The 24527-nt window shown below is 42.5% G+C and overlaps 1 protein-coding gene across 2 annotated transcripts in view; it reads right to left on the bottom strand.

Annotated features, from left to right (window-relative positions):
- The window catches only part of MEOX2 (mesenchyme homeobox 2), an 80290-nt gene that overhangs the window by 19944 nt on the left and 35819 nt on the right, over positions 1-24527 (bottom strand). The gene's annotated exons all lie outside the window — the stretch shown is intronic.

Genomic DNA, 24527 nt, shown 5'->3' with positions numbered 1-24527 from the left:
CAACACTGAATGGACGCTTTCTCACATTTAATCTGTGATTACTATGGACGGAGTGACCACTAAGGCACCTGTGCTTTTTCCTCTTTCCTCTTCTTCTGAAAGAACTCCCTCTTCCCTGTCCACACACACGTTTTCCCAAAAGAGCTCTTTCAGAAGAAGGCTTCTTCCTCGTAGAAAGAGGATTACCAATGCCGGAAAAACATCTCTTACGGAAGCATGTAATTGCAGTGTGGACGTTCCTGAAGTTTTTTTTAAAAAACAGCCGTTTTTCAAAAAAAACTCTGTAGTGAAGACATACCCTTAGCCTCTCTGACTGGGCTCGTCTACACTGGCCCCTTTTCCGGAAGGGGCATGTAAATTTCATGAGTCGTAGTAGGGAAATGCGCGGGGGATTTAAATATCCCCCGCGGCATTTAAATAAAAATGTCCGCCGCTTTTTTCCGGCTTTTAAAAAAGCCGGAAAAGAGCGTCTACACTGGCCCCGATCCCCTGGGAAAAAGTGAAGTAGGAATAAGACCCTCCGGAAAAGGGCACTTTTTCCCAGAGGATCGGGGCTAGTGTAGACGCTCTTTTCCGGCTTTTTTAAAAGCCGGAAAAAAGCGGCGGACATTTTTATTTAAATGCCGCGGGGGATATTTAAATCCCCCGCGCATTTCCCTACTACGACTCATGAAATTTACATGCCCCTTCCGGAAAAGGGGCCAGTGTAGACGTAGCCACTATGTTTAGGGGGGAGTAAAACAGTATATCTATAGAACTTCCGTGATGCTTCAGCCATTCCCTGCTCCCAGAATTCTGACTGTAACTAAACTATTAATTCTGAATAGGTTTAATCTTCTGGCTAGTGACATTGTGGATGACACTGCAAACAAAGCTGCCCATTTCAGAGGAAACATTTTCAACTTAAGCTAATTATAGCTTTGTAAAAATAAAATAAACCGAAGACAAACATGTGAAATCCAGTCAGCAGCCTGATGATTAAATGAATAAACACCTACTGCAGAATTCTAGGGTGCTTTCCCCTGTTATATATCCAAATGGAAAGTGGTGCTGCCATCACAGCCCATATCCTTAACAAAAGGTTTCAAAATTTGGGTCATGGCTTATAAGGGTAAGCCGCTGGCTGGCCACGAGACACTTTATTTAGTTGAGTGTCCACAGGTATGGCCACTGGTAGCTCACAGTGGCTGTGGTTCACCATTCCTCGCCAGTGGGAGCTATAGAAATTGGTGGCTCATCCTGTACTGCTTCCAGCAGCTCCCTTTGGCCAGGAATGGTGGCCAGGAATAGCCATTGGGAGCCATAAGCGACCATGCTTATGGATGCTCAGATAAAACATCTCGCTCTTACAAGCTATGACCCAAAGTTTGAAAACACCTTCCCTAAACTATTCTTTCTATAGATGCAGGGAAATTATTATTCTGTTATGTCTACAACAGTGAAACCCTCCTCATTACCCTTCTGGTTTCAGGTTTTTTCTGTTTTTTTCATAGAAAGGTGCCAGGGAGTCTGATGCAAAGCTAAGTCAATGAGTCTTTCCATTGTCATCAATGGAATTTGGACCAGAAACTATTTGAATAAATGCTTTGATCTCATTCTAGAAGTTTTATCCATTGAATTTCTTTTATTCTATCTTTTTAAAATCTAGCATTTACATTTCCTATAAATTCAACATTATTAGGCTTTCAGCATGCAAATCACTGGTCAACTCCCAGCTTCATGAACAATCTCAAAAATGTCAAAAATACATTCACACTTCAGCTGCTGATTTAAACAGAAACTTGTGGCAATTTCCAAATGGTTGGACCCACAGAATGTCATAGACGGACTGCTTATGTCAGATGTGTCATCAGCATGCTTGAAATAACTTACCAAACCACTCAGCCCAATAGCAAAACTACTAACAATTATGCATATTTATAAGAGTAGAATAAGAGTGGGTTGGGGGAGGGAAGGGGAGCAGAATTACCCTGTTGCTTGAAAAAAGGAATTAGTAGGTTTTGTGCAAATTAGTGAGAAATCTTGATGAATGAATCAGTGCTACTGTCACAGGGTTATACTGCTGCGGGTTCAAATCCCAGTCGATTGATTTAAATAACAAAACAAAACTTAACATCACTAATAATATAGTTGTGGCCATGATATAAGAATGTGACTCTAGGGAAAATATTTTGTGATGCAATATATAAATTTCTGGTGCCTCATTATGGATGAAATGGTGTCCAGTTCCTGTGCAGGTATGAGGGTAAGAGCAGAGTGGAGGGGGTAAAAAAACCACCTTCTCTTATTGCTCCCCTGCAAGCAAAAGAACTGGATAAAACCTAAGTCATGGATCTCGGGGATGCACAGCTCCTTCCTAATAATATAGGCTGCCAACTATCTCAAGAGATGGCAAGAAGATAACTGAGTCAGGCTCCCTTCTACCTTCTGTACTATCCTGCTGAATTTATTGTCAGCCAATGGCAGCATAATTCTTCCCAACGTTTTCAGCATGTAGGCATTCACACTTGCATCTCCTTCCTGGAGTTTCTCCTCAACTGCTGCAGCTCTGCCATACCCCAATTCAGGTCCATGTGTAATTTATAAATCTCTCTATATGCTTGAATCCATCTACCAGCACTCTCCATGAATCATTTTAGATGGAAGTCTAAACCAGCGATCATAAGCACTTAGAATCACAGAAACATAGGAATGGAAGGAGTCTTGAGAAGTAAACTAGTTCAATCCCTTCCACTCATGGCAGGGCTAAATATTACCTAGACAATCCCTGACAGGTGTTTGTCTAACCTGCTGTTAATGCTCTCCAGTGATAGAGATTGTAGAACCTCCCTGGGCAATTTATTCCAGTGTTTAATCTCCTTGACAGTTAGGAAGTTTTTCCTGATGTCCAACCTAAGCCTCCCCTACTGCAATTTAAACCCATTGCTTCTTGCCATATCATTAGAAATTGAGAACCATTTTTCTATCTTTGCCTTGTAACAGTTTTCAAGTACATGAAAGATTATGTCGCCTCTCAGTCTTCTCTTCTCCAAACTAAACAAACCCATTTTTTTCAATCTTCAGTCAGAGGTAATGTTTTCTAGACCTTTAATCTTTTTTGTAGCTCTTCTCTGGACTTTTCCCAAATTGTCTACATCTTTCCTGAAATGTGGCATCCAGAACTGGACGCAACACTCCAGTTAAGGCTTAGTCAGTGTAGCCTAGAGTAGAAGAATTACTTCTCATGTCTCGCTTACTGTACTCCTGCTAATACATCCCAGAATTATGTTTGCTTTTTTTTTTCAATACTTTTATACTGTTGACTTATTTTTAGCTTGTGGTCCACTATGACCCCAGCTTGTTTTCCACATTACTCTTTCCTAAGCAGTCATTTCTCATTGTTCTTTTCTAAGTGAAGTACTTTGCATTTGTCCTCATTGAATTTCATCCTATTTACCTAAAACCATTTCTCTAATTTAGCCATATCATTTTAATCCTACACTCCAAAGCAATTCCAAGCCCTTCCAGCTTGGTATCAGCCACAAAGTGTATAAATGCACCATCTATGCCATTATCTAAACTTTTGGTGAAGATATTGAACAGAACTGGATCCCTACTGATCCCTGTAGGATCCCACTTGATATGTCCTTGCTATTATTTCAAAATAATGTCGAGATGGAGGACTTCTTCCTCTGATTCCTGTAACCCTCATTTCATAAGGAGTAAGAAGTAGAAGGAAGAGTGTTCCACACTGATTGGACGCTGAATCACATTTAAGGCCGGTCGGAACCGGAGTTACCTTGTGTGGCTGCTGCATGAGGCTATCTGAGGCCTTTGCTTAAAGGGACCCCCCCCCGGACAGCCAGTTCTCAGGTTTCCCTGCTTGCTTACCTACCTCATTTTTTTCTCTGCGTACTCTGGTTACCCTCACTTAAGATACCATAGCACTCTGCAGCATGGAGCCAGAGCCGCCCCTGGGCACTCTGGTGCTTCTCCTGGATGTGTTGCTGTGAGCCTGGCAGCACGTTATGCAGGTACTAACAGCCTCCCTGATGTGCCCAACTGGGGGCTTGTGCCTCATTCCTCCCTCATGTCCTTCCACTTACCCCTCCCTAACTCTCCTTCCTGCTGTACAATAAAAGACACGTGTTCATTACAACAAAGTCTCTTTATTGAACAAAACTTGGGTGTGGAGGGGAGGGATGAAACTGAGGTGAGACTGGGGAAAGAAGGTGGGAGAGGGGAGGGGAAAACCTGGGAGGAGGGAGCTGGCAGCGGGAGGCAAGGGGAGGAAGGGCTCAGGGTTGGGGGTTTCGTCGACCCAACTGTCTCCCAGCACCGCGGGTGCGGGGGCCTCGGTGTCCCGGGGGAGGGAGGAGGGTGTGGAGGAAGAAGTGGGAGGGGGAAAAGGAGTGGGAGGAGGAGCGGTAACTGGGGAGACAGCAGGGGCTGGAGCGTCAGGAGGCAGCAAGCTCTGCACCAGGGTCTGCAGGTGCTCACAGCTGGCAAGCTGCTCCCGCCGGAGCTGCAGGTCTTTTGCACCCAATGGTTGAGGGTGCGGTGCAGGGCTCGCAGTGCCCCCAGGTGCTTCTGCTGGAATCCCTCCACTGCATGGGTGGGCCTGCAGAATCCTTGGGTGCGGGAGGATGTCCTGGGTGGTGTGGTGCGCCCCGCACTCGCAGCTGGTATGGCTGTGGAGAAACAAGAGAAGTGGTCAGTTATCCCTGGGGATACAGTGGGTGAAGCCCAGTCTCCCTCTGCAAGGCGAGGACAACAGTTCTCTGCACCATCAGAGCTGATGTGCTTGCACAGAAGCCATGTTCGGGATGTCCTGCTACCTCCGGAAGTGGAAGCTGCCCCTGGACTGCACCCATGCCCCTGTGCTGTGTATAGTGTGGGTGTGTGTGTGGAGGGGGGGGGAGATGTCCCTGCCTCTGTGCAGGGGACGAGGGGGCTCGTGGAGGGAGGCATCCTGCTGTGTCCCACTCCGGGGTCAGGATCATGTCATGTCTCTTCACACACGTGTATGGATAACAGGCCCAGACCCCTGTGTGGCAGCCAGCTGGGGCCACGTGCCCAGGGGTGGCACATCACATGCTCACACATGCACAGGTTGCTGTGTGATCCATGGACAGCAAGGCACACACGTGCGGTACCTGGTCTCCCTCCCCCCCACCCATAAGGGGACAGTAATGGCACTCACATGTTGTTGCCTCCCCAGATGACACCGGTGACAGGTCCGCTGGGACAGCTCGGGGGTCCTGGCTCCGCGGCATGCTTCCTCCGGGCTCCTACGGCTCCTGGCCCTCCTCCTCCTCCTCTATGCCCTGGACAGGGCCCTCTGCCCTAGAGTCGATGACCAGCTGGGGGGCACAGACCATCCTGCCCCCCCAGGATGTAGTCAAAATAGGGGCTGGGCTCTGGGTCTGCCCCTGTTTGGGAGCTGCCCCCTGTGGCCCTGGGATAGGCCTGCCTTAATTTTCATCTGAACCTGCTCTTGGGTTCGGATGTGGCCTTTGGTGGCCAGGCTGGCAGCTATCCAGCTATAGCTGGTTGCATTCCTCCATCTAGTGGGGAAATCATGGATACTGGCGGCATCCCCCCAAATCTCAATCAGGTCCATGATCTCTGCACTGGACCAGGAAGGCGCCCGCCTTCTCCAGCCCCTGGCAAGCTCCTGGGAGCTGGGGTACTGGGCTGGGGAGCGGTGGAGGGCTGGCTGGCACTGGCTGCCTGGCTCATGCTGGGGCCATTGGGTCAGGAGTAGTGAATACTGGCTCTGAGCTGGTGCTGGCACAGACACTGTGGCCAGACTCTACCCCTTTAAGGGCTCCGAGGAGGGAAGAGGAGAGGAGTTTTCCTGGTTGGGATCAGAGTGGCCAGTAGGGCACCCTGGCAAGGGCTGGATGCCCCCTATTTCTAAATAGCCCCTATTCTGCGTCTACACAGCACTTATTTCAAAATAGCAATTTTGAAATAGGTGCTACTCCTCGTGGAATGAGGTTTACCAAGTTCAAAATAAGCCATCCGCTATTTTGAATTAATTTTGAAATAACTTTGCTGTGTAGACTTACCCTAGGAAAAATAATTTTGATTAAAATCCACAGAACAACATTGCGTTCTTGGGCAGAGAGGAGCTCTCTTTGTTTGTGGGGCATGTCCTCTAAGTCTGACAGAAAGATGAATGTGTCCAAAGTATCTAAAACTTTTTTACTCTGTGAAGAATGCTTCTTAGAACCATCTATGGCTAAGCAGAAAGCACCCCTTGGTGCCATGTCAATTGAGGAATACACTGATGGTAATTCTTTACTGCAAGCACACAGATCATTACAGGGAACAGTAAGTTAACTAAGAATGCAGTACAACCTAAGTAGGAAATAATACATCTTGGTGAAATAATCATCCTTTGGTATTTGTAGTATGGTATCTGTAGATAAAAGCCAAATCTTTACTTTTTAAACTTGTGAAAATCAGGAATTCAGAATTTAAATCTCAAGCCCTTAGGTTGCCAGTGCACAAAGAAAAATATAACTATCAAAGTAAGAAGTATTTGTCCTTCATGCTTGCTAGCATACAGCCTGAATTGTTGGGTTTAAGAAAGCCAGTATTGTTAGCCCATGCAGATCCTGTGTGAAACTAAAGTTGCTGTAGCAACTCCTTATTTAGATGTTTAGTTACTAGTAAATGTCACACTGTAAATTTTTGGCAGCAGTGATTCTATCAGCACTGTGTTTTCATCAGCAGACTAATATATTGGTGAAGCCTGCATTTTTGTTAAGGTTTGTTTGTTTTGCCTCTCACTGAAGGCTGATGTCACTATGGGTTCAATGTTTGGCAAAGCACACTTTAACTGGCCTTCACACTGGAAGCATCCAACATGGTATACAAATTACTGGATATGTTTCATGGCTTGTCATGCATCCCTTTCTTTGGCTGGCACAGCACTCTAGGGCTACGTCTACACTGGCATGATTTTCCGGAAATGCTTAAAACGGAACAGTTTTCCGTTATAAGTATTTCCGGAAAAAGCGCGTCTACATTGGCAGAATGCTTTTCCAGAAAAGCACTTTTTCCGGAAAAGCGTCCATGCCAATGTAGACACGCTTTTCCGCAAAAAAGCCTGGATCGTCATTTTCGCGATCGAGGCTTTTTTGCGGAAAAGAAATCTGTGTTGTCTACACTGGCCCTTTTCCAGAACAGTTTTCCGGAAAAGGACTTTTGCCCGAACGGGAGCAGCATATTTTTTCCAGAAAAGCACTGATGATTTTACAGTAGATTGTCAGTGCTTTTCCGGAAATTCAAGGGGCCAGTGTAGACAGCTGGCAAGTTATTCCGGAAAAGCGGCTGATTTTCCGGAATAAGTGGCCAGTGTAGACACAGCCTAGCAGTCTTGCATGGTGATTCTTCATGCACATGATAGATAGAATCATAGAATACTAGAATGAGAAGGGACCACAAAAGGTCCAGTCCTCTGTACTCACAGCAGGACCAAGCAGCATCTAAATCATCTCTGACAGATGTTTATCTAACCTGTTATTAAATATCTCTAATGACAGAGATGATACAACCTCCCCAACCAATTTATTCCAGTACTTAACCACCCTGACAGTTAGGAAGTTTTTCCTAACATCCAACCTAAACCGCTCCCTGCAATTTAAGCCCATCGCTTTTTGTCCTACCATCAGAGGTTAAAAAGAAATATTTTTATCCTTCCCCCTTGTAACATCTTTTAGGTAATTGTAAGCTGTTATCGTGTTCACTCTAATTCTTCTCTTTTCATGTTTTCTGGACATTTAATCATTCCTGTTGCTCTTCTCTGGACCATCTCCAATTTCTCCAAATCCTTCTTGAAATGTGGTGCCCAGAATGGAACACAGTACCCTAGCTGAGGCCTAATCAGCACAGAGTAGTGGAGATGATTACTTCTCATGTTTTACTCACAACGATCCTGTTAATGTAAACCAGAACAGTGTTTGATGTTTTACAACAATGTCACACTATAGACTCATCTTTAGCTTGTGGTCCACTATTACTCTTATACTCCTTTCTGTAGTACTCCTTCCTAGACACTCAGGGTATGTCTACACTACAACATTAATTCGAACTAACTTAGTACGAATTAGTTAATTCGAACTAAGCTAATTCGAACTAACGCATCCAGACTAAAAAACTAGTTCGAATTAGCATATTGCTAATTCAAACTAGCATGTCCACATTAAGCGGACCCTGAACCGGGCTTAAGGATGGCCGGAAGCAGTGCCGGCAGGGCATCAGAGGAGAACTTAGAGTGTGGAGCTGCTGGATCAGGCTAGCCGAGGGCTGTGCTTAAAGGGTCCCAACCCCCACCCGGACAGACAGTTCTCAGGGGTGCCCCGCTTGCAAAGCAGTCCTGGCTTGGATTGCCCGACACATCACACTGGGCACATCACACCACTCGGCCATCAGCCCGGCTCCACTTGCCATCTCACCACTCGGCCATCAGCCCGGCTGCCATCTGGGGAGAAGGGGCAATTGAGGGGCTGCAGGAGAGCTTCCACCCCCAGAAGGCCACAGAGCCAGCCCAGTCCTCCCCATCGGGGGCTCGTGCCCCATTTCTCCCTCACCTCCTTCCACTTACCCTTCCCTAGCCCCTCTTCTTGATGTAAAAAATAAAGATAACGTGTCTTCCAAAATGGAATCTGTCTTTATTGAACAAAAGTAGGGGTGACTGAGAAAAGGAGGTGGGAGAGGGGAAGAGAGAGGCTGGGAGAGGGGAGGGCAACTACAATGATGAGGGGTTGGGAACAGGTCCCATATGAAGAGAGGCTAAAGAGACTGGGACTTTTCAGCTTAGAAAAGAGGAGACGGAGGGGGGACAGGATAGAGGTCTCTAAAAGCATGAGTGGGGTGGAGAGGGTGCATACAGAAAAGTTCTTCATTAGTTCCCATAAAGAAGGACTAGAGGACACCAAAGGAAAGGAATGGGTAACAGGCTTCAAACTAGTAACAGAAAGTTGTTCTTCACAAAGCAAATAGTCAACCTGTGGAACTCCTTGCTGCAGGAGGCTGTGAAGGCTAGAACTAGAACAGAGTTTAAAGGGAAGTGAGATAAAGTGATGGAGGCTGGGTCCGTAGAGTGGTATTAGCCAGGGGGTAGGAGTGGTGTCCCTGCCCAAGGTTTGTGGAAGGCTGGAGAGGGATGGCATGAGACAAATGGCTTGGTCACTGTCTTTGGTCCATCCCCTCCAGGGTTGGCCGCTGTCGACACTCAGGCTACTGGGCTAGATGGACCTTTAGTCTGACCCAGGACGGCCATTGTAAGCTCAGGGCTCAGGGTCGGGGGTCTCAGTGGACCTCCTTGATTCTCTTGCACACCTTCTCCTGAGTGGCCAGGCTGGCAGCTCTCCTGCCCTAGATGACCACTTTCCTGTGCCTAGTGCGGAGATCGTGGACGAGGTCTACGATGTCCGCACTAGACCAGGCGGGTGCCCGCCTCTTGCGGTCCCGGGCAAGCTCCCGGGAGCCGCCAGCCTGGTCCCGAGAAGAGGGGGAGGGCTGGGGGGCATCGGGTGGGTGGCTCGATCCGTGCCAGGTGCAGGGTCTGCTAGCTGGGTGCTGGCAGGCTTGCACCTGGCACGGGCACCGTAGCCAGCCCGTGCCCCTTCAAGAGGTCCGGGGCCGGAAGGGGGGTAGACGAGTTTCCCTGGTGTTGGCCACAGTGGCCACCAGGGAAACCTGGGGAGGGCTAGCCTCCCACTAGTTCGAATTAAGGGGCTACATACCCCTTAGTTCGAACTAGCTAGTTCGAACTAGGTTTAATCCTCGTAAAATGAGGTTTTCCTAGTTCGAACTAAGCGCTCCGCTACTTCAATTTAAATTCGAACTAGCGGAGCGCTAGTGTAGCGCCTATTAAAGTTAATTTGAACTAACTTTCGTTAGTTCGAATTAACTTTGTAGTGTAGACATACCCTCACTTCCCATTTTGTATGTGTGAAACTGATTGTTCCACCATAACTGGAGTAACTTGCATTTGTCCTTGTTGAACTTCATCCTATTTATCTTAGACCATTTCTCCAGTTTGTCCTGATCATTTTTAATTATAATCCTATCCTCCAAAGCATTTGCAACTCCTCCTAGTTTGGAATCATTTGCAAACTTTATAAGTGTACTCTCTATGCCATTACCTAAATCAGGGTATGTCTACACTACAAAGTTAATTCGAACTAACTGACATTAGTTCGAATTAACTTTGATAGGCGCTACACTAGCGCTCCGCTAGTTAGAACTTAATTCGAACTAGCAGAGCGCTTAGTTCGAACTAGGTAAACCTCATTTTACGAAGACTAAGCCTAGTTCGAACTTACTAGTTCGAATTAAGGGGTGTGTAGCCCCTTAATTCAAACTGGGAGGCTAGCCCTCCCCAGCTTTCCCTGGTGGCCACTCTGGCCAACACCAGGGAAACTCTATTGCCCCCCTCCCGGCCCTGGACCCCTTAAAGGGGCACGGGCTGGATACGATGCCCGTGCCAGGTGCAAGCCTGCCAGCACCCAGCCAGCTGACCCTGCACCTGGCACGGCTCGAGCCAGCCACCCGATGCCCCCCAGCCCTCCCCCTCTTCCCGGGACCAGGCTGGCGGCTCCCGGGAGCTTGCCCGGGACCGCAAGAGGCGGGCACCTGCCTGGTCCAGTGCGGACATCGTAGACCTCGTCCACGACCTCCGCACTAGGCACAGGAAAGCAGCCGTCTAGGGCAGGAGAGCTGCCAGCCTGGCCATCCAGGAGAAGGTTTGCATGAAAATCAAGGTGGTCCACTGAGACCCCCGACCCTGAGCCCTGAGCTTACAATGGCCGTACTGAGTAGGCCAATGGTCCATCTAGCCCAGCAGCCTGTCTGCCGATAGCGGCCAACCCTAGGGACCCTGGAGGGGATGGACCAAAGACAGTGACCAAGCCATTTGTTTCGTGCCATCCCTCTCCAGCCTTCCACAAACTTCGGACAGGAACACCACTCATACCACCTGGCTATTACCACTCCATGGACCCAACCTCCATGACTTGATCTCACTTCGCTTTAAACTCTGTTCTAGTTCTAGCCTTCACAGCCTCCTGCAGCAAGGAGTTCCACAGGTTGACTATTTGCTTTGTGAAGAAGAACAACTTTCTCTTACTAGTTTGAAGCCTGCTACCCATTCCTTTCCTTTGGTGTCCCCTAGTCCTTCTATTATGGGAACTAATGAAGAACTTTTCTGTATGCACCCTCTCCACCCCACTCATGCTTTTAGAGACCTCTATCATATCCCACCTCCATCTCCTCTTTTCTAAGTTGAAAAGTCCCAGTCTCGTTAGCCTCTCTTCATATGGGACCTTTTCCAAACCCCTGATCATTGTAGTTGCCCTCCCCTCTCCCACCCTCTCTCTTCCCCTCTCCCACCTCCTTTTCCTAGTCTCCCCCAATTTTGTTCAATAAAGACAGATTCTATTTTTGAACACAATTGTCCTTTATTTTGTACATCAGGAAGGGGGGCTAAGGAGGGGTAAGTGGAAAGAGGTGAGGGAGGAATGGGGTACGAGCCCCCGATGGGGAGGACTGGGCTGGCTCTGCGGGCTTCTGGGGGTGGAACCTCTCCTGCAGCCCCCCAATTGCTCCCTCTCCCCAGATGGCAGCCTGCGGCAAGTGCAGCCGGGCTGATGGCCGAGTGCTGTGATGTGCCCAGTGTGGGTAGTCCCAAGCAATCCAAGCCAGGACTGCTTTGCAAGCGGGGCACCCCTGAGAACTGTCTGTCCGGGGTGGGGTTCGGGTCCCTTTAAGCACAGCCCTCGGCTGGCCTGATCCAGCAGCTCCACGCTCTAAGTCCTCATCTGATGCCCTGCCGGCACTGCTTCCGGCCATCCTTAAGCCCGGTTCAGGGTCCACTCTGTGTGGACATGCTAGTTCGAATTAGCAAAACGCTAATTCGAACTAGTTTTTTAGTCTGGATGCGTTAGTTCGAATTGGCTTAGTTCGAATTAACTAATTCGAACTAAGTTAGTTCGAATTAGCGCTGTAGTGTAGACATACCCTCACTGATAAAGATATTTATGAAGATATTGAACCAGTTCCAAAACCGATCCCTGAGGAACCCCACTTTTTATGCCCTTTCAGCATAACTACTGATATTGATGAACCATTGATAACTACTCCTGAGAATGGAGCACACACTCAGCCTACATTTCATATATTCTTCCAGTAGGGCAGCTTGCTTGGCTGCGGTACCAGCAGATTGATGCATCTTAATGGAGAATTCAAATAACTTTTGCCACAGCTACTAAGGGCTTTGATTGCTTAGGATTTTCTGTGGGTCTTATCACAGTAATCTTTAGGTGGAAGACTCATACATTGCAGAGGTGAGAGATTAATTAATTTTCTTTGTACTCATTGCTAGTATCCATAAGAATGTTCAGTGAATACAAAGGACTCCCATCATGAACTTCTATCTGATAGTCTTCATTGTGCCTTCTCATGTCACTTAAAATGCTGAGAGAACTCAGCCTAAATTACATTGTTATAATTTGTTATCAACAATCTGACTAAAGTAGTTCATGTTTTGTATATTTCCTTAGGAATCTTTGATTTAAGAAACAGATATGAGAAAAATGTTAAATTGTGTTTATTTTAAACATTTATATCTTCTATATCATCATGTAATGTTCAAAGATCCTTGAGAAAAAACACACGATAAATAACAAATACAGTTAAATGCTAAAATTGGAAAAGTACATAGAAACGTTAGACACTAAGTACTCTCCTCTTAGTAACTACGTTTACACAACAGAATGATTAAACTTCTAGTGACCAGTCTGAAACACAAGTTTGGAAATAACTCAAGTTTCAAATCCAACAACAACAACTAACTGAATTGCTTGATTCTGAAATTGAGCTAGTTAAGTACCCACAAGATGTGTATCTGTGTTTTTATTTAAAAGCAATTTAAGACAATTATACACTATAATAATTATGTTCTCAAACAGTGAGTCAATGGAGTTTTGAACTAAAGCATCTAAAACTGAATATTCAAAAATTCAGACTTTGAAAATGTGGTTGATTTAGAAGGTGCCACATCAATTATAAACTCCTACAAACATTTGAATTTCTCTCTGCTTCAGTCTTGTTATTAATCTCCCCTCTCTGACATTAATTTCAGGCTACTCAGAATAAATATATTGGACTTCTTACTAATCTATATTTTGGTTCTTTTAATTTCCAGACTAGTAAATTTAGGTTGTTGGTTTTTTTTTTCTGGAATACTTCTTTTTAACACTCATTAAAAGGGCAAAGTTGGGTGTTCCCATTTTTTTCCACTGCAGGGACTGTGTTTGTATCACCTGACTAGCTTCTCTTTTGTGGAAAATGGGTGGGGAACTTGGAAGAAATTTTTGGCAGATTTCATGTCAGTTTACATCTGTTTTGCAGCTGTTGCAAAACCAAAAAAACTGTTTTCTTTTACTGGCCTATGCCAAATGGTAGGTGTAGAGGCAAAGAACAAAGTCCAGGGGAAACCTAAATTACACTCTCTTCCCCCCAAAACACAAAATATTTTCTGGTCTATAATACATTATGTAAAATACAGCAATCTACATTTTCTGTCTTCTCCCATTATCAACATCAACCTCAGACATGCTTTCAGGCCAGAATTCAGATACTGGTTGATTGACAATCTCTCTTTTGTAAACCTTTGCTCTTTGGGACGATGCTAATTGAAATAGTTTCATACTATCATGAAGTGCATAAATCACCCTATAAGGGTTGTTCCTGGCTGGTTTTTAGAATGCCTTCTATAACTTCACCCAGTAGAGTGGAAGATAAAAACGATAATGCTTGTCAGAGACAAACAACAGTTGGATCTCCTGATTCACTGCTAGCACAACATGCTATCTGGAAAAATATCATTCTCACTGACTGTACTGTGAGTTGCTTGAATGCAGGGATTTCCTGCAGAAAGGGTAATTCCAGGACATAATGGCCATAAACACGGGAGTCTTGGTTTAACTTAGTTTAATTATTAGTACATCTTTCATCAAAGACTGGAAAAAAGGTTATGAAAGACCATGTCTATCTGTGCTAATATGACACAAAAGTTACCTTTCTGTTTTACACTAAAGAAATGTTGTTGACCTCATTCTTACTGTTCTACCAAAATTCCAGTATCCCTTCCCAACATTGTTACATCAGTGAAATAAGTACTTTCTCTCCACATACCTTTTTGATCATGGGGAAAATAGAGTAATACAATGGTAAATCTGCCCTACATAATATAGAAAACATGAATTCCATGTTGGCATGAATAGCACCCACTTTGATAGTCTTCCTTTTGTGGCCTACATGAACGAAAGCTAACAGAAGACCAAATACTTAATTTGTACCATATTATTTATTTTACTGTACTCAACCAACATACTCAACCCAGCAGTAATGTAGAAAGATACAGCTCCTGTACTAAAGAAGAAAATAATACATAAAATCAGATATAAAAACTTTAAAATATACAGCCTTTGTTTGGCTTCCTTCAGCAACTGACCTAATCCTGGGTTTACAAATGAAAGTGGATGTTCAGTTAGAATTCTTTGTAGTGCAAATACTGTATGCAAATATAAGCAAAAATAAATAAAATTGCTGGTGTTTCATTTGAAGTTTCATAAATAGTTGCTTGGTTAGCTAGCATCAGATTATGAAACCCATACCCACACTGAATAGTATTTTATTTCATAAGTAGTCCCATCAAAGTCAGCAGGACAACTCATGGATAAAAGTACTATTCAACAAGAAGAAGGGCCATCAGAATTTGGCTCCTAAAATGTTCTCTTTATTTTTAAGGGCTGGATTGTGTAACTCTTATTTACATCAATGAACATCTGCTCATGCAACTAGTCTCCTTGGAATTTGTGAATCCTCTGATGTGACAAAATGCTTATCTACACAAAAATTGCACTATCAATTTCTACATGTATATTTCATTGTAACTTTATTGTGATGTTTGTATAAACCAATTAAAATTAATTGCAGACCTTTTTATAATAATTTTCAAGTGCTTATAGAGTGTAACTACTACACACTGTTTACTTTAAAATTTGAGTAATCTATACACTTATTTTATCATGACAATCTTGTTACTTCATAGTGACTCAACATTGCATGAAGGAGTGTTTCTTCCTGACATTTCTTTCATGGTCACTTAAACCACTAACTTGTAAACAAAAGTTTTATAGATTTTAAACATCAACAATACTCTACAATGATATGTGGTTTTGTGCCAAATGTCTATAACTTTTTTCCAAGACACTGGCCACGTACAATTTAATGAAAATTTAGTTTGTCTCCTTGATAATTATCTTCCAAAATTATAAATTTAAAATATGTTTTTCGTCTGCTAACAAATGTAATGACTACACCATTTTAATTCTGTGTGACTTAGCCATTTCTGACATTTTAGCTTGTTATATTCCCTGTCTATATGTGTATGTCTACACTACCGTGTTATTTCAAAATATCTTATTAAATAGTTAATTCGAAATAAGTTACATACATAAAAAATGCATTTCAAATTAGCATTTTGCTATTTCGAAATAGTGTGTCCACACTGATTAGACACTGAATCGCATTTAAGGGCAGCTGAAACCGGTTTCAGCAGGGCATCAGGTCAGTAGTTGCTTTGTGTGGCTGCTGCCTGAGGCTATCGGAGGCTTGTGCATTAAGGGACCCCCCTGGACAGCTGGTTTTCAGCTTTCCCTGCTTCCTTGCCTACCTCACTGAGGGATAGCAAAGCTTTTTTCTCTCTGTCTACTTTGGTTGCCCTTACTTGGGACACCACAGCACTCGGCACCATGGAGTGGGAGACGCCCCTGGGCACTCTGGTGCTCATTATGGACGTATTGCTGCAAGTCTGGCTGCAATTGCTGGAGACTGCCTGGCAGCATCTGCTGCAGCCCAACCCCAAGGCCCTCTTCCCAACCCCCCTGGGGGCCTATTTCAATTAGGAATAAGGGATCTTCCAGAAAAGGGCTTATTTTCCACAAGATCCCGTCTAGACTGGCGCTTTTTTCCGGCAAAACCCCGAGCTGGAAAAAAGCAGCAGCCATGTTCATGCAAATGCCGCAGGGGATATTTAAATCCCCCGCGGAATTTGCCATTCCGAAGTGTCTCATTAGCATCCCTTTTCCAGAAAGGGGTGCCAATGTAGACACAGCCAGAGTGTGTGTGTGGGGGGGGAGGGGAGAGTATGTGCCCTGCCTCTACGTAGAGGGGGCTTATGGAGGGAGGGCACTTACAGTAGGAAGTCAGTGCTTTTGCGGAAATTCAAGCAGCCAGTGTAGACAGCTGGCAAGTTTTTCTGGAAAAGCAGCTGATTTTTCGGAAAAACTGGCCAGTCTAGACACACCCTATGAGAATATGAAATGCCCTAATTTTTCAGTGTATAAGTGAAACATTGATATATAGTCTCAATCTAGAACCTACTGTTTTGCCACAGACTACAAGAGGAAGAGAACTGGGCTCACAGTTTGAAACTGACTGTTGCTCAGTACATTATTTACATCGTATGGATGACACACAAAAGGTTTATGGAATGCATAAAAGGCAGATTGAGCCAGAGTATGAGTTTTAAATAAGAAACTAAATTGCAGAAGCTGATGAGTAAATCCATTTGTTCCCCAGCAAACTTTTGCACTTTTCTATTGGAAGGAAATTTACCAAACCATGCTATGTCTGAATCTTGAGATACTAATTTAAAATAACTTGCATTCCTTTTGAATACATTTGCTCTATAGAAATAATGAGTCATATATTCACCTTGTGGTTTCATGGAAGTTAATGGACTCATAATGCTGCATACAGTCAGTGCACACTAGCTGATCTGAGAGCATCATAAACACTATTGGCTGCATCTAGACTGCCAAGTTTTCCGCATAAGCAGCTGCTTTTGCGGAAAAACTTGCCAGCTGTCTACACTGGCCACTTGAATTTCTGCAAGAACACTGACTTCCTACTGTCTGAAATCGGAAATACTATGCTGCTCCCATTCGGGCAAAAGTCCTTTTCCGCAAAGCTTTTGCACAAAAGGGCCAGTATAGACAGCTCATATTTGTTTTGTGCAAAAGCGCGTCTAGATTGGCACGGACGCTTTTCCGCAAAAAGTGCTTTTGTGGAAAAGCGTCCATGTCAATCTAGATGCTCTTATCCGCAAATGCTTTTAACGGAAAACTTTTCCGTTAAAAGCATTTGAGGAAAATCATGCCAGTCTAGACATAGCCTATTAAGTCTCAAACTCGTTAATAATATCAAAGATACTGCTGGAACTACAATTTAATCACATATGTTCACAGAATTCTTTGAAAAATCTGAATGAACACCTTCTCTTCCATTACTATAATTTGTATGATCTCCCACACTATTCTTGCCAGCAAGTTAAGGAAATATGGATTGGATAAATGGACTGTAAGGTGGCTAGAAAGCTGGCTAGATTGTCAGGCACAATGGATAGTAATCAATGGCTCAATGTTGGGTTGGCAATTGGCTTCAAGTGGAGTACCCTTAGGATAGGTTCTAGGGCCGGTTTTATTCAAAATCTTCATTAATGACCTGGATGAGGGAATGGATTGTACCCTCAACAAGTTTGCGGATGACACTAAGCTAGGGGGAGAATCCTGCACTTGGGATGGAAGAATCCTAAGTACTGTTACAGGCTGGGAACCGATTGGCTAGGTAGCAGTACAGTAGAAAGGACCTGGGCATTACAGTGGATGAGAAGCTAGTTATGAGTCAATAGTGTGCCCTTGTAGCCAAGGAGAATGGAATATTAGGGTGCATTAGGAGGAGCATTACCAGGAAATCTAGAGAAGAGATTCTTCCCCTTTATTCGGCACTAGTGAGATCATATCCAATTCTGGGCCCCCACTACAGAAAGAATGTGGGAGAGGGTCCAGTGGAGGGCAACCAAAATCATTAGAGGGCTGGAGCACTTCACATGCAAGGAGAAGGTGAGGGATTTGGGCTTATTTAGTCTGCAAAAGAGAAGAGTAAGGGGGGATTTGATAGCAGCCTTCAACTTCCTGAGGGAGGTTCCAAAGAGGATGCAGAGAGTCTGTTCTCCGTAGTGACAGATGGCAGAACAAGGAAAAATGGTGTCAAGTTACAGTGGGGGAGGTCTAGGTTGGATATTAGAACAAAATATTTCACTAGGAAGGTGGTGAAGCACTGGAATGAGTTATCTAGGGAGGTGGTGGAATCTCCATCCCTAGAGGTGTTTAAGTCTCGGCTTGACAAAGCCCTGGCTGGGATGGTTGAGTTGGTCGTGCTTTGGGCAGAGGGCTGGACCTGATGACCTCCTGAGGTCTCTTCCAGCCCTAGGATTCTATGATTCTATGATAACCCTGATTTAAAAAATGGGCAAATCTGTACAGGAGCATTAGTAAGATAACAAAGTAGCATGAATTCTTCTTTTCATACTAATGAAAGCAAACACTTATTACCGTATTGAGCTCATTATAGCAGCCACAAAATCATGAACTGACTCAGCCAAATCTGTGGATATTTTGAAACCTACTATAAGGAGCCTTATGCCATTACCACTTTCCATGGCTGCCAATATTTTTTGTTATTACTGCCTCTTGAAAGTAGCAGTCCAAGAATTACATTACTGTGTTGGAAACACTGATTCGCTGCCACTGTGATGTCTGGGGTTTTAAGAGTTCCTATAGTTCTTTAACTATTTTGTTGGGTGCATTTCTGTAAGTTCCAGCTTAGTCTATATAGCACATATATTTTTTTATCTGTTGCCTCAGTCCTGCAGACACTTAACCCTGTGCATTTGTAACCCATGCCTACTTGGTGTGATGCTCTGTCCCCTTCAGAGGCAAGAAGCCCAGCCAGAGACTGATGAGTTTGCTATAGCCTTGACTGAGAGACATGTGGCTTTTGGTTCATGCAATAAAGGCTCATGCATTTAGCTCATGAGATTCTGGATTTAGTCCTGCTCACTGACAACTGTGTTCTGTCAGCATTATACATGACTTAACTCATGAGGTGTTGCACTGAAGTCAATTAGATTAATCACACAAGTGAAGTTACACACAAGCTTAACTGTTTGCAGGACTGGTACTGATATTTGAAAAGTCTTGTAAATTAATTGATTTACATGTAACTTGAATCTACTGGCTCTAACAAATGGGTTTGCTTGCTCTCTCTCTAGTTTTTAAATACAGCATGGATTGCATCTCAATAGGGAGACTTTTTAGTGAAACTCCTAACCCCCATTTGGGATTGTGGGGACAACATTCCTCCCATTGACAACTGTATAACATTTGAGTCTCTGTGGAGACTGCTTATATTAAGATGATGTTTATTTTTATTGTTAGTTGTCTTTAAAGGCATTTTAGCAGGTGGAAATGCCAAAAGCTAGAACTATGAGACCAACCATGTCCTCGCTGACAACCAGCAAGTCTTAATGAGTAAAGATTGCTCTAGAAGTGCATATGTGTTAGGATTGAAAGTTTTATTCTTTTTATATTTCTTATCTTAGATATAATAATATAGTAGAAATAAGAAAGATTTGCTTATGTGCATACGAAAGGATGCATATGGAAGACTTCCACAAGACAGACACATGACATAACATAACCTACGTCTACAAAATGTATAGTATGTAGGGAAAAGGTTTTAAAAATAATTGTAATTATACAAAATATTTACCATTGTCTATTAGGAACAGCTTCCTGGTTAAAAACAAAATTACTGTGCGTTTTACTGATGCATCCTCTGTGAATGAACAAAAAAGATTTCTATAGGGAGAAAATGGTAGTTAAAATAATATATTTGATTATTTAAAATACAAAAACATAAGTGAATGAATGAAGATATAAACTATACAAACACAATAGCTGAATCCTGTTTTATAGTTTGTACCAACACTTGCATTTTTCAGTTAAGTTTATTGAGAATCTAGGGTTTATATTATGCAAAGTATGAGAATTAAAACTGATTTGCTCTTATGGTGAATTTCTGGAATCAGTTCAAATCTTGAATGTCTTATTGTTTTTATTAATTGCATGTACACACAGAGAGAGAGAGAGAGAGAAACCATGCACACAGACCATGCAAAGGGATCTGGGTAAGCAAATTCTTACCCTTATGTCCCTCTGAAATCATTGAGAGACAGTGGGATGTTAAGGAGTTAAATATCTGCAGGATCAGAGTCTTCTAGTCTTTACATCACATTAATAGCTGGTATCTAATAAATGGGCTTGAATGGAATCTTTCACTCCAAGTTTTATGGCAAGATGGACATTACTCATGAAGCTACCCTACTGCCATAACCCAAAGGTATATTGGTGGCTACACTCATCTACTCAGGGTTATGGCCAATTTGTGGTCTCACTGGCCAGTTTCCAGGCCTGTCCACACACTGCACACACAGAGTTTGGATGAGAAGCTGAACTTCATGGCATGCAGGAGGGTCTGGAGCATCCCTGAGTCTCATTACCAGACCTCAGAAACACAGTGATTACACAAGAGACTGTTTCTTATCTTCCACATTGAAAACAGATCAGAAATGAAGAAGGGTACGATGACCCAAAGATTATCCACACCTTACTAGACAAATAAAGCAGGAGCAGAAATTGTGATGGATGAGAGTGGCAGAGTGCCTCCCTTTAGTCTTCAGAGCTAACATATTCTCTCATTATAGGAGCTATACCCTCACTGTAAAGAGGGATTCTGATCCTGCCTCACTCTCAATACATTTAAGAAGACAGACATTTCCTCAGCATGTACTGTGGAGGATGAACCCATAGGAAGAGGTCTGGTCCCAGTTTAGAAAATGAACAAAACGTATGCTGCACAGAATTTGTTTATATGATCACTTCTTCCCCTCCGCAATTCCACATCTCCTTGATGGAAAGCTGGGCTTTATTTTATTTTTTCCATTATGGGCTTACACAGCAGGCAGTCCTTTGTCCTGATGAAAATCCTATTGAGCAGCCAATATATGCTGTGGTCAAGGACTTGTTTCACAAAAGGCCACACATTTTTATTTCCATCTGGAAAGGACCTAAGCTGTTCACATAATAGAAAATATATTGTATACATTTTGTACGTTCAGCCAGTGAGCTGTATGATAACGTGTCTTTTTTCACAAAAGTAGGTAGATTACCATCTGGATCCTAACCAAAACCACTGTTCAGGTAATTTCATTTTATATAAACTTTAGCAATCTGAATTTCTCTTGTAGCTTCAATTAATTGCTATATTGCCAGCAACATTTACAGAGCTTTAGACATAGAATAGAAGAATAAGAAGGGCTGAATAGACTTTCACCTGATGGAGCAACATTAGGTATAGATAGAATACATAGCAGTGCAATGAAAAGATTTTAGTAGGATGCACTTTGCATGGGCATTTTATACCCACAAATGGCAAAACCAAAAGTGAATTCTGTAAGTCATTCCAAATGAGTGCCAGTAAAAGTTTATACATTGCCATCCCATCATGCATTCCATATATTTTACATTAAAAATCTATAACATATTTTTAAAAGTTTTATTGAATCTGTTTTTCACATTCATTTGATAGTAAGGTAACCTGACTTGATAGATGAGTCCACAGTACAATTGGAAAAAGGGAGAAGTTACGACCAATCCATTTTAGAAACCTCTAAAAATTACTTAACTTACCCTTTTTCTGTATATAAGTGCCCAGAGTTTAAAATCCAGTATACTGGAAAATAAAAGGGCTTTCAACAATTGTTGCATAATTCATTGAAAATCCAGGAACCTCCACTTTCTAATGGCATAAAACACTCATCAGGGATATTATGGGTGGGATTTCCATGATCCTGGTGCAAACCGCAAGAAGCTTCATGCCACTGTGTGTACAAATTGGGTAACTGTGCATGTAACCTGTCCTTTACATATGCATTTACCCCATTTATTCAGTTTCCAAATGCCAAAGGGACAAATTTACTCAGAGTTTCACTTTTCTACTTAAAACTGGACTTCTATCTTTTGGAAGTGTGTGTAAGGGGGGGGGGGGGAGAATTTGGTCTCTAGCAACCTGATTACTGAAGACAATAGCTTTAGAACATGACTGAAAGTGTAGTGTCCTCTCTTTCTTATTGTAAGGTGCTATATATGGGTATGTCTACACTACCCCCCTAGTTCGAACTGGGGGGTAATGTAGTCATACGGAGTTGCAAATGAAGCCCGGGATTTGAATTTCCTGGGCTTCATTTGCATAAAGCCGGCCGGCGCCATTTTTAAATGCCTGCTAGGTTGGACCCCGTGCTGCGCGGCTACACGCGGCACGGACTAGCTAGTTCGGATTAGGTTTCCTAATCCGAATTAGCTGTACACCTCGTTCCACGAGGTGCATGGAGTCCTATAGCAAGATAGTAAAAAAGGGAATACCTATTGTAATAATTTTAGATCACATTCATACACCTGAGTGTACCAGACAATGCATATACACCATAATTGGCAGGCTTGAAACATCATTTTTGCTCATTTCAGCAAATTGACCAAATTCTGCTCTTCAGATTTACATCAGCACAACTGAGCAATTCAGTAAATTAAGTGAAGTAATTCCTGAATTGCACTAGTGTAAGAGGTAAAAATTGCTCCTCTGTTGGTTACAAACACTTTGCTTTCTGTACGACTATGAAAGTAGCCTTGTGATTATTAAACTGGCTATTTTCTTACAGTGTTTTCTTCAAAAATGTATATGTCCTACAGGCTTAGATCTTTCTGACTTTCAAGTTTGCTTTTTTATTATATTTTACTGCAAATGCAGTAGCTCCTGTTTGACCAAAAAATAAAGAGCTTGTACTTAAGCCAAAGAATCCAGCTTAAAGTTTTCCATACTTAGCAATAAAATGTGAAACACTCACAAAGTTTAACATGATAAAAGTTTCTTTTACGGCTCTGTGTTGCCTCACTTGCTGTCTTGCAAAAGTCTGTCGTTGGGATATCATTACACAAAGGACAGCAGAAATTTGTAGAAACAATTCCATTTTGTTTAACTCTTTTCCTAAAAATTATATTGCAGTCGCAGGAAACCAGAAATCATTTCACAGTGATATTTTTAAATATAATTATCTCCCAAGTGTGAAATTGGCTAAAAAGAAATTTTCCGCTTATCACAGAATAGATTTTGTAATAACTTCTTAATGATGAAAAGTTTATATATGCCGAGCATGTGACAGAATAAAATGGCATTTGCAGTGAATCTAGAATCCAACATTTCTATTTAATATTACCCAGCCCGTTCTCTTTTCTTGTTATAAACAGTTTGCCTGAAGCTTTTTTTTTTCCAAAAACATTTTAATAGGCTCATAACTTGCCTCAAAAGTGTAGATGGTATCTAACTTAATCCTGCATTCACAAATCATGTTTTGTTTCGTCTAGACGCAAGTCTGTTGCTTCTCCCTTAGTGAATAGCATACGTTGATCTTCCGCCTTTCTGATTTAATATGTTAGATTTGTGCTACCTACTGGAATAGCAAATTTTGGCATTAGATAAAAATGAAACCCCTCTTTGGTTTATCATGGAATGTCCTAGATTTGTGTGCATATGTGCATGTACACATGTGTTTTATTCACATGTTTTGTAAATCTTACTACCCCTCAGAAAGCGTAAAATGTAGCCAAAAAGGCCAGCTGTGCTCATAAATGTACTTCAGTAAATGCCCAGACGTTATCTGTTTTTCTTTTCCAAAAACAATGGGGGTTGCCCGTATGTGTATATTCTACTATTTCATTCACATTTTACTTTTATAGCATAGTGCTGAAGTATAACACTAACCATACATTTTTTTAAAAAAAAGGAACAGTGAAAACTACTTTCCCATATGTAAATAAATGGAACTTTTAGGGGGAACAAAAAATTAAAAAGGGTTACAAAGTATCAATAGTATAAACATGTGAAAAATGTTATTAAAGTACTGAGGCATTTGTTTTTCACTTAAACTACTAAAATTATCTGTTAGTATTTGATAGATATCAAATGAATACCTCAGGGTATCCTGACGCTCAATTGTTTGATGTTAAGTTGCATTACTTGATACTTTAAGACAGGTCACATTTTCTTTTTCTTTAATGAATCATCTAAATGCCAGAATCCATTAGAAAAGGAATCCAGAGGTATTTTTAGAAAAGGAATTTTTCAGATGTTTGGAAAAATGCAAAGTATAGGCTGAAAAAAAATTTCTTGTGGCATTAAAAAGAAATTAGTACCCTTAAACAACCTTGAGCCAAAGAAATTCTGGTGAAGAACTAAAATTAATAGTGCTCATTCAAAAGAAAATTTAAATATTTTCTATTTCCCTAAAATAAGCCTATTTTATTACCATCAAAACAAAAAGTTCACTTCTGTGAATTTTTTCTCCTTAATTAGTAATACAAAGAATTCTCATAATTTGTCATAACTAAAATCACTGGCAGTGTGCAATAAAAAAGCTTTCAGCTCTGATATAACAATTATTCAAAGTACTTTCTATTGTTTTAAGCATACAACACAAGAAAATGTTCACAGTATTTATACCATATGTA

The sequence above is a fragment of the Pelodiscus sinensis genome, chromosome 2 (genome assembly GCF_052426305.1).
Source record: "Pelodiscus sinensis isolate ZL-2025 chromosome 2, ASM5242630v1, whole genome shotgun sequence".
In the NCBI taxonomy this organism is placed as follows: domain Eukaryota; kingdom Metazoa; phylum Chordata; order Testudines; family Trionychidae; genus Pelodiscus; species Pelodiscus sinensis.
The sequence above is the reverse complement of the archived record's forward strand: the minus strand, read 5'-3'. Positions and strand labels throughout refer to the sequence as shown.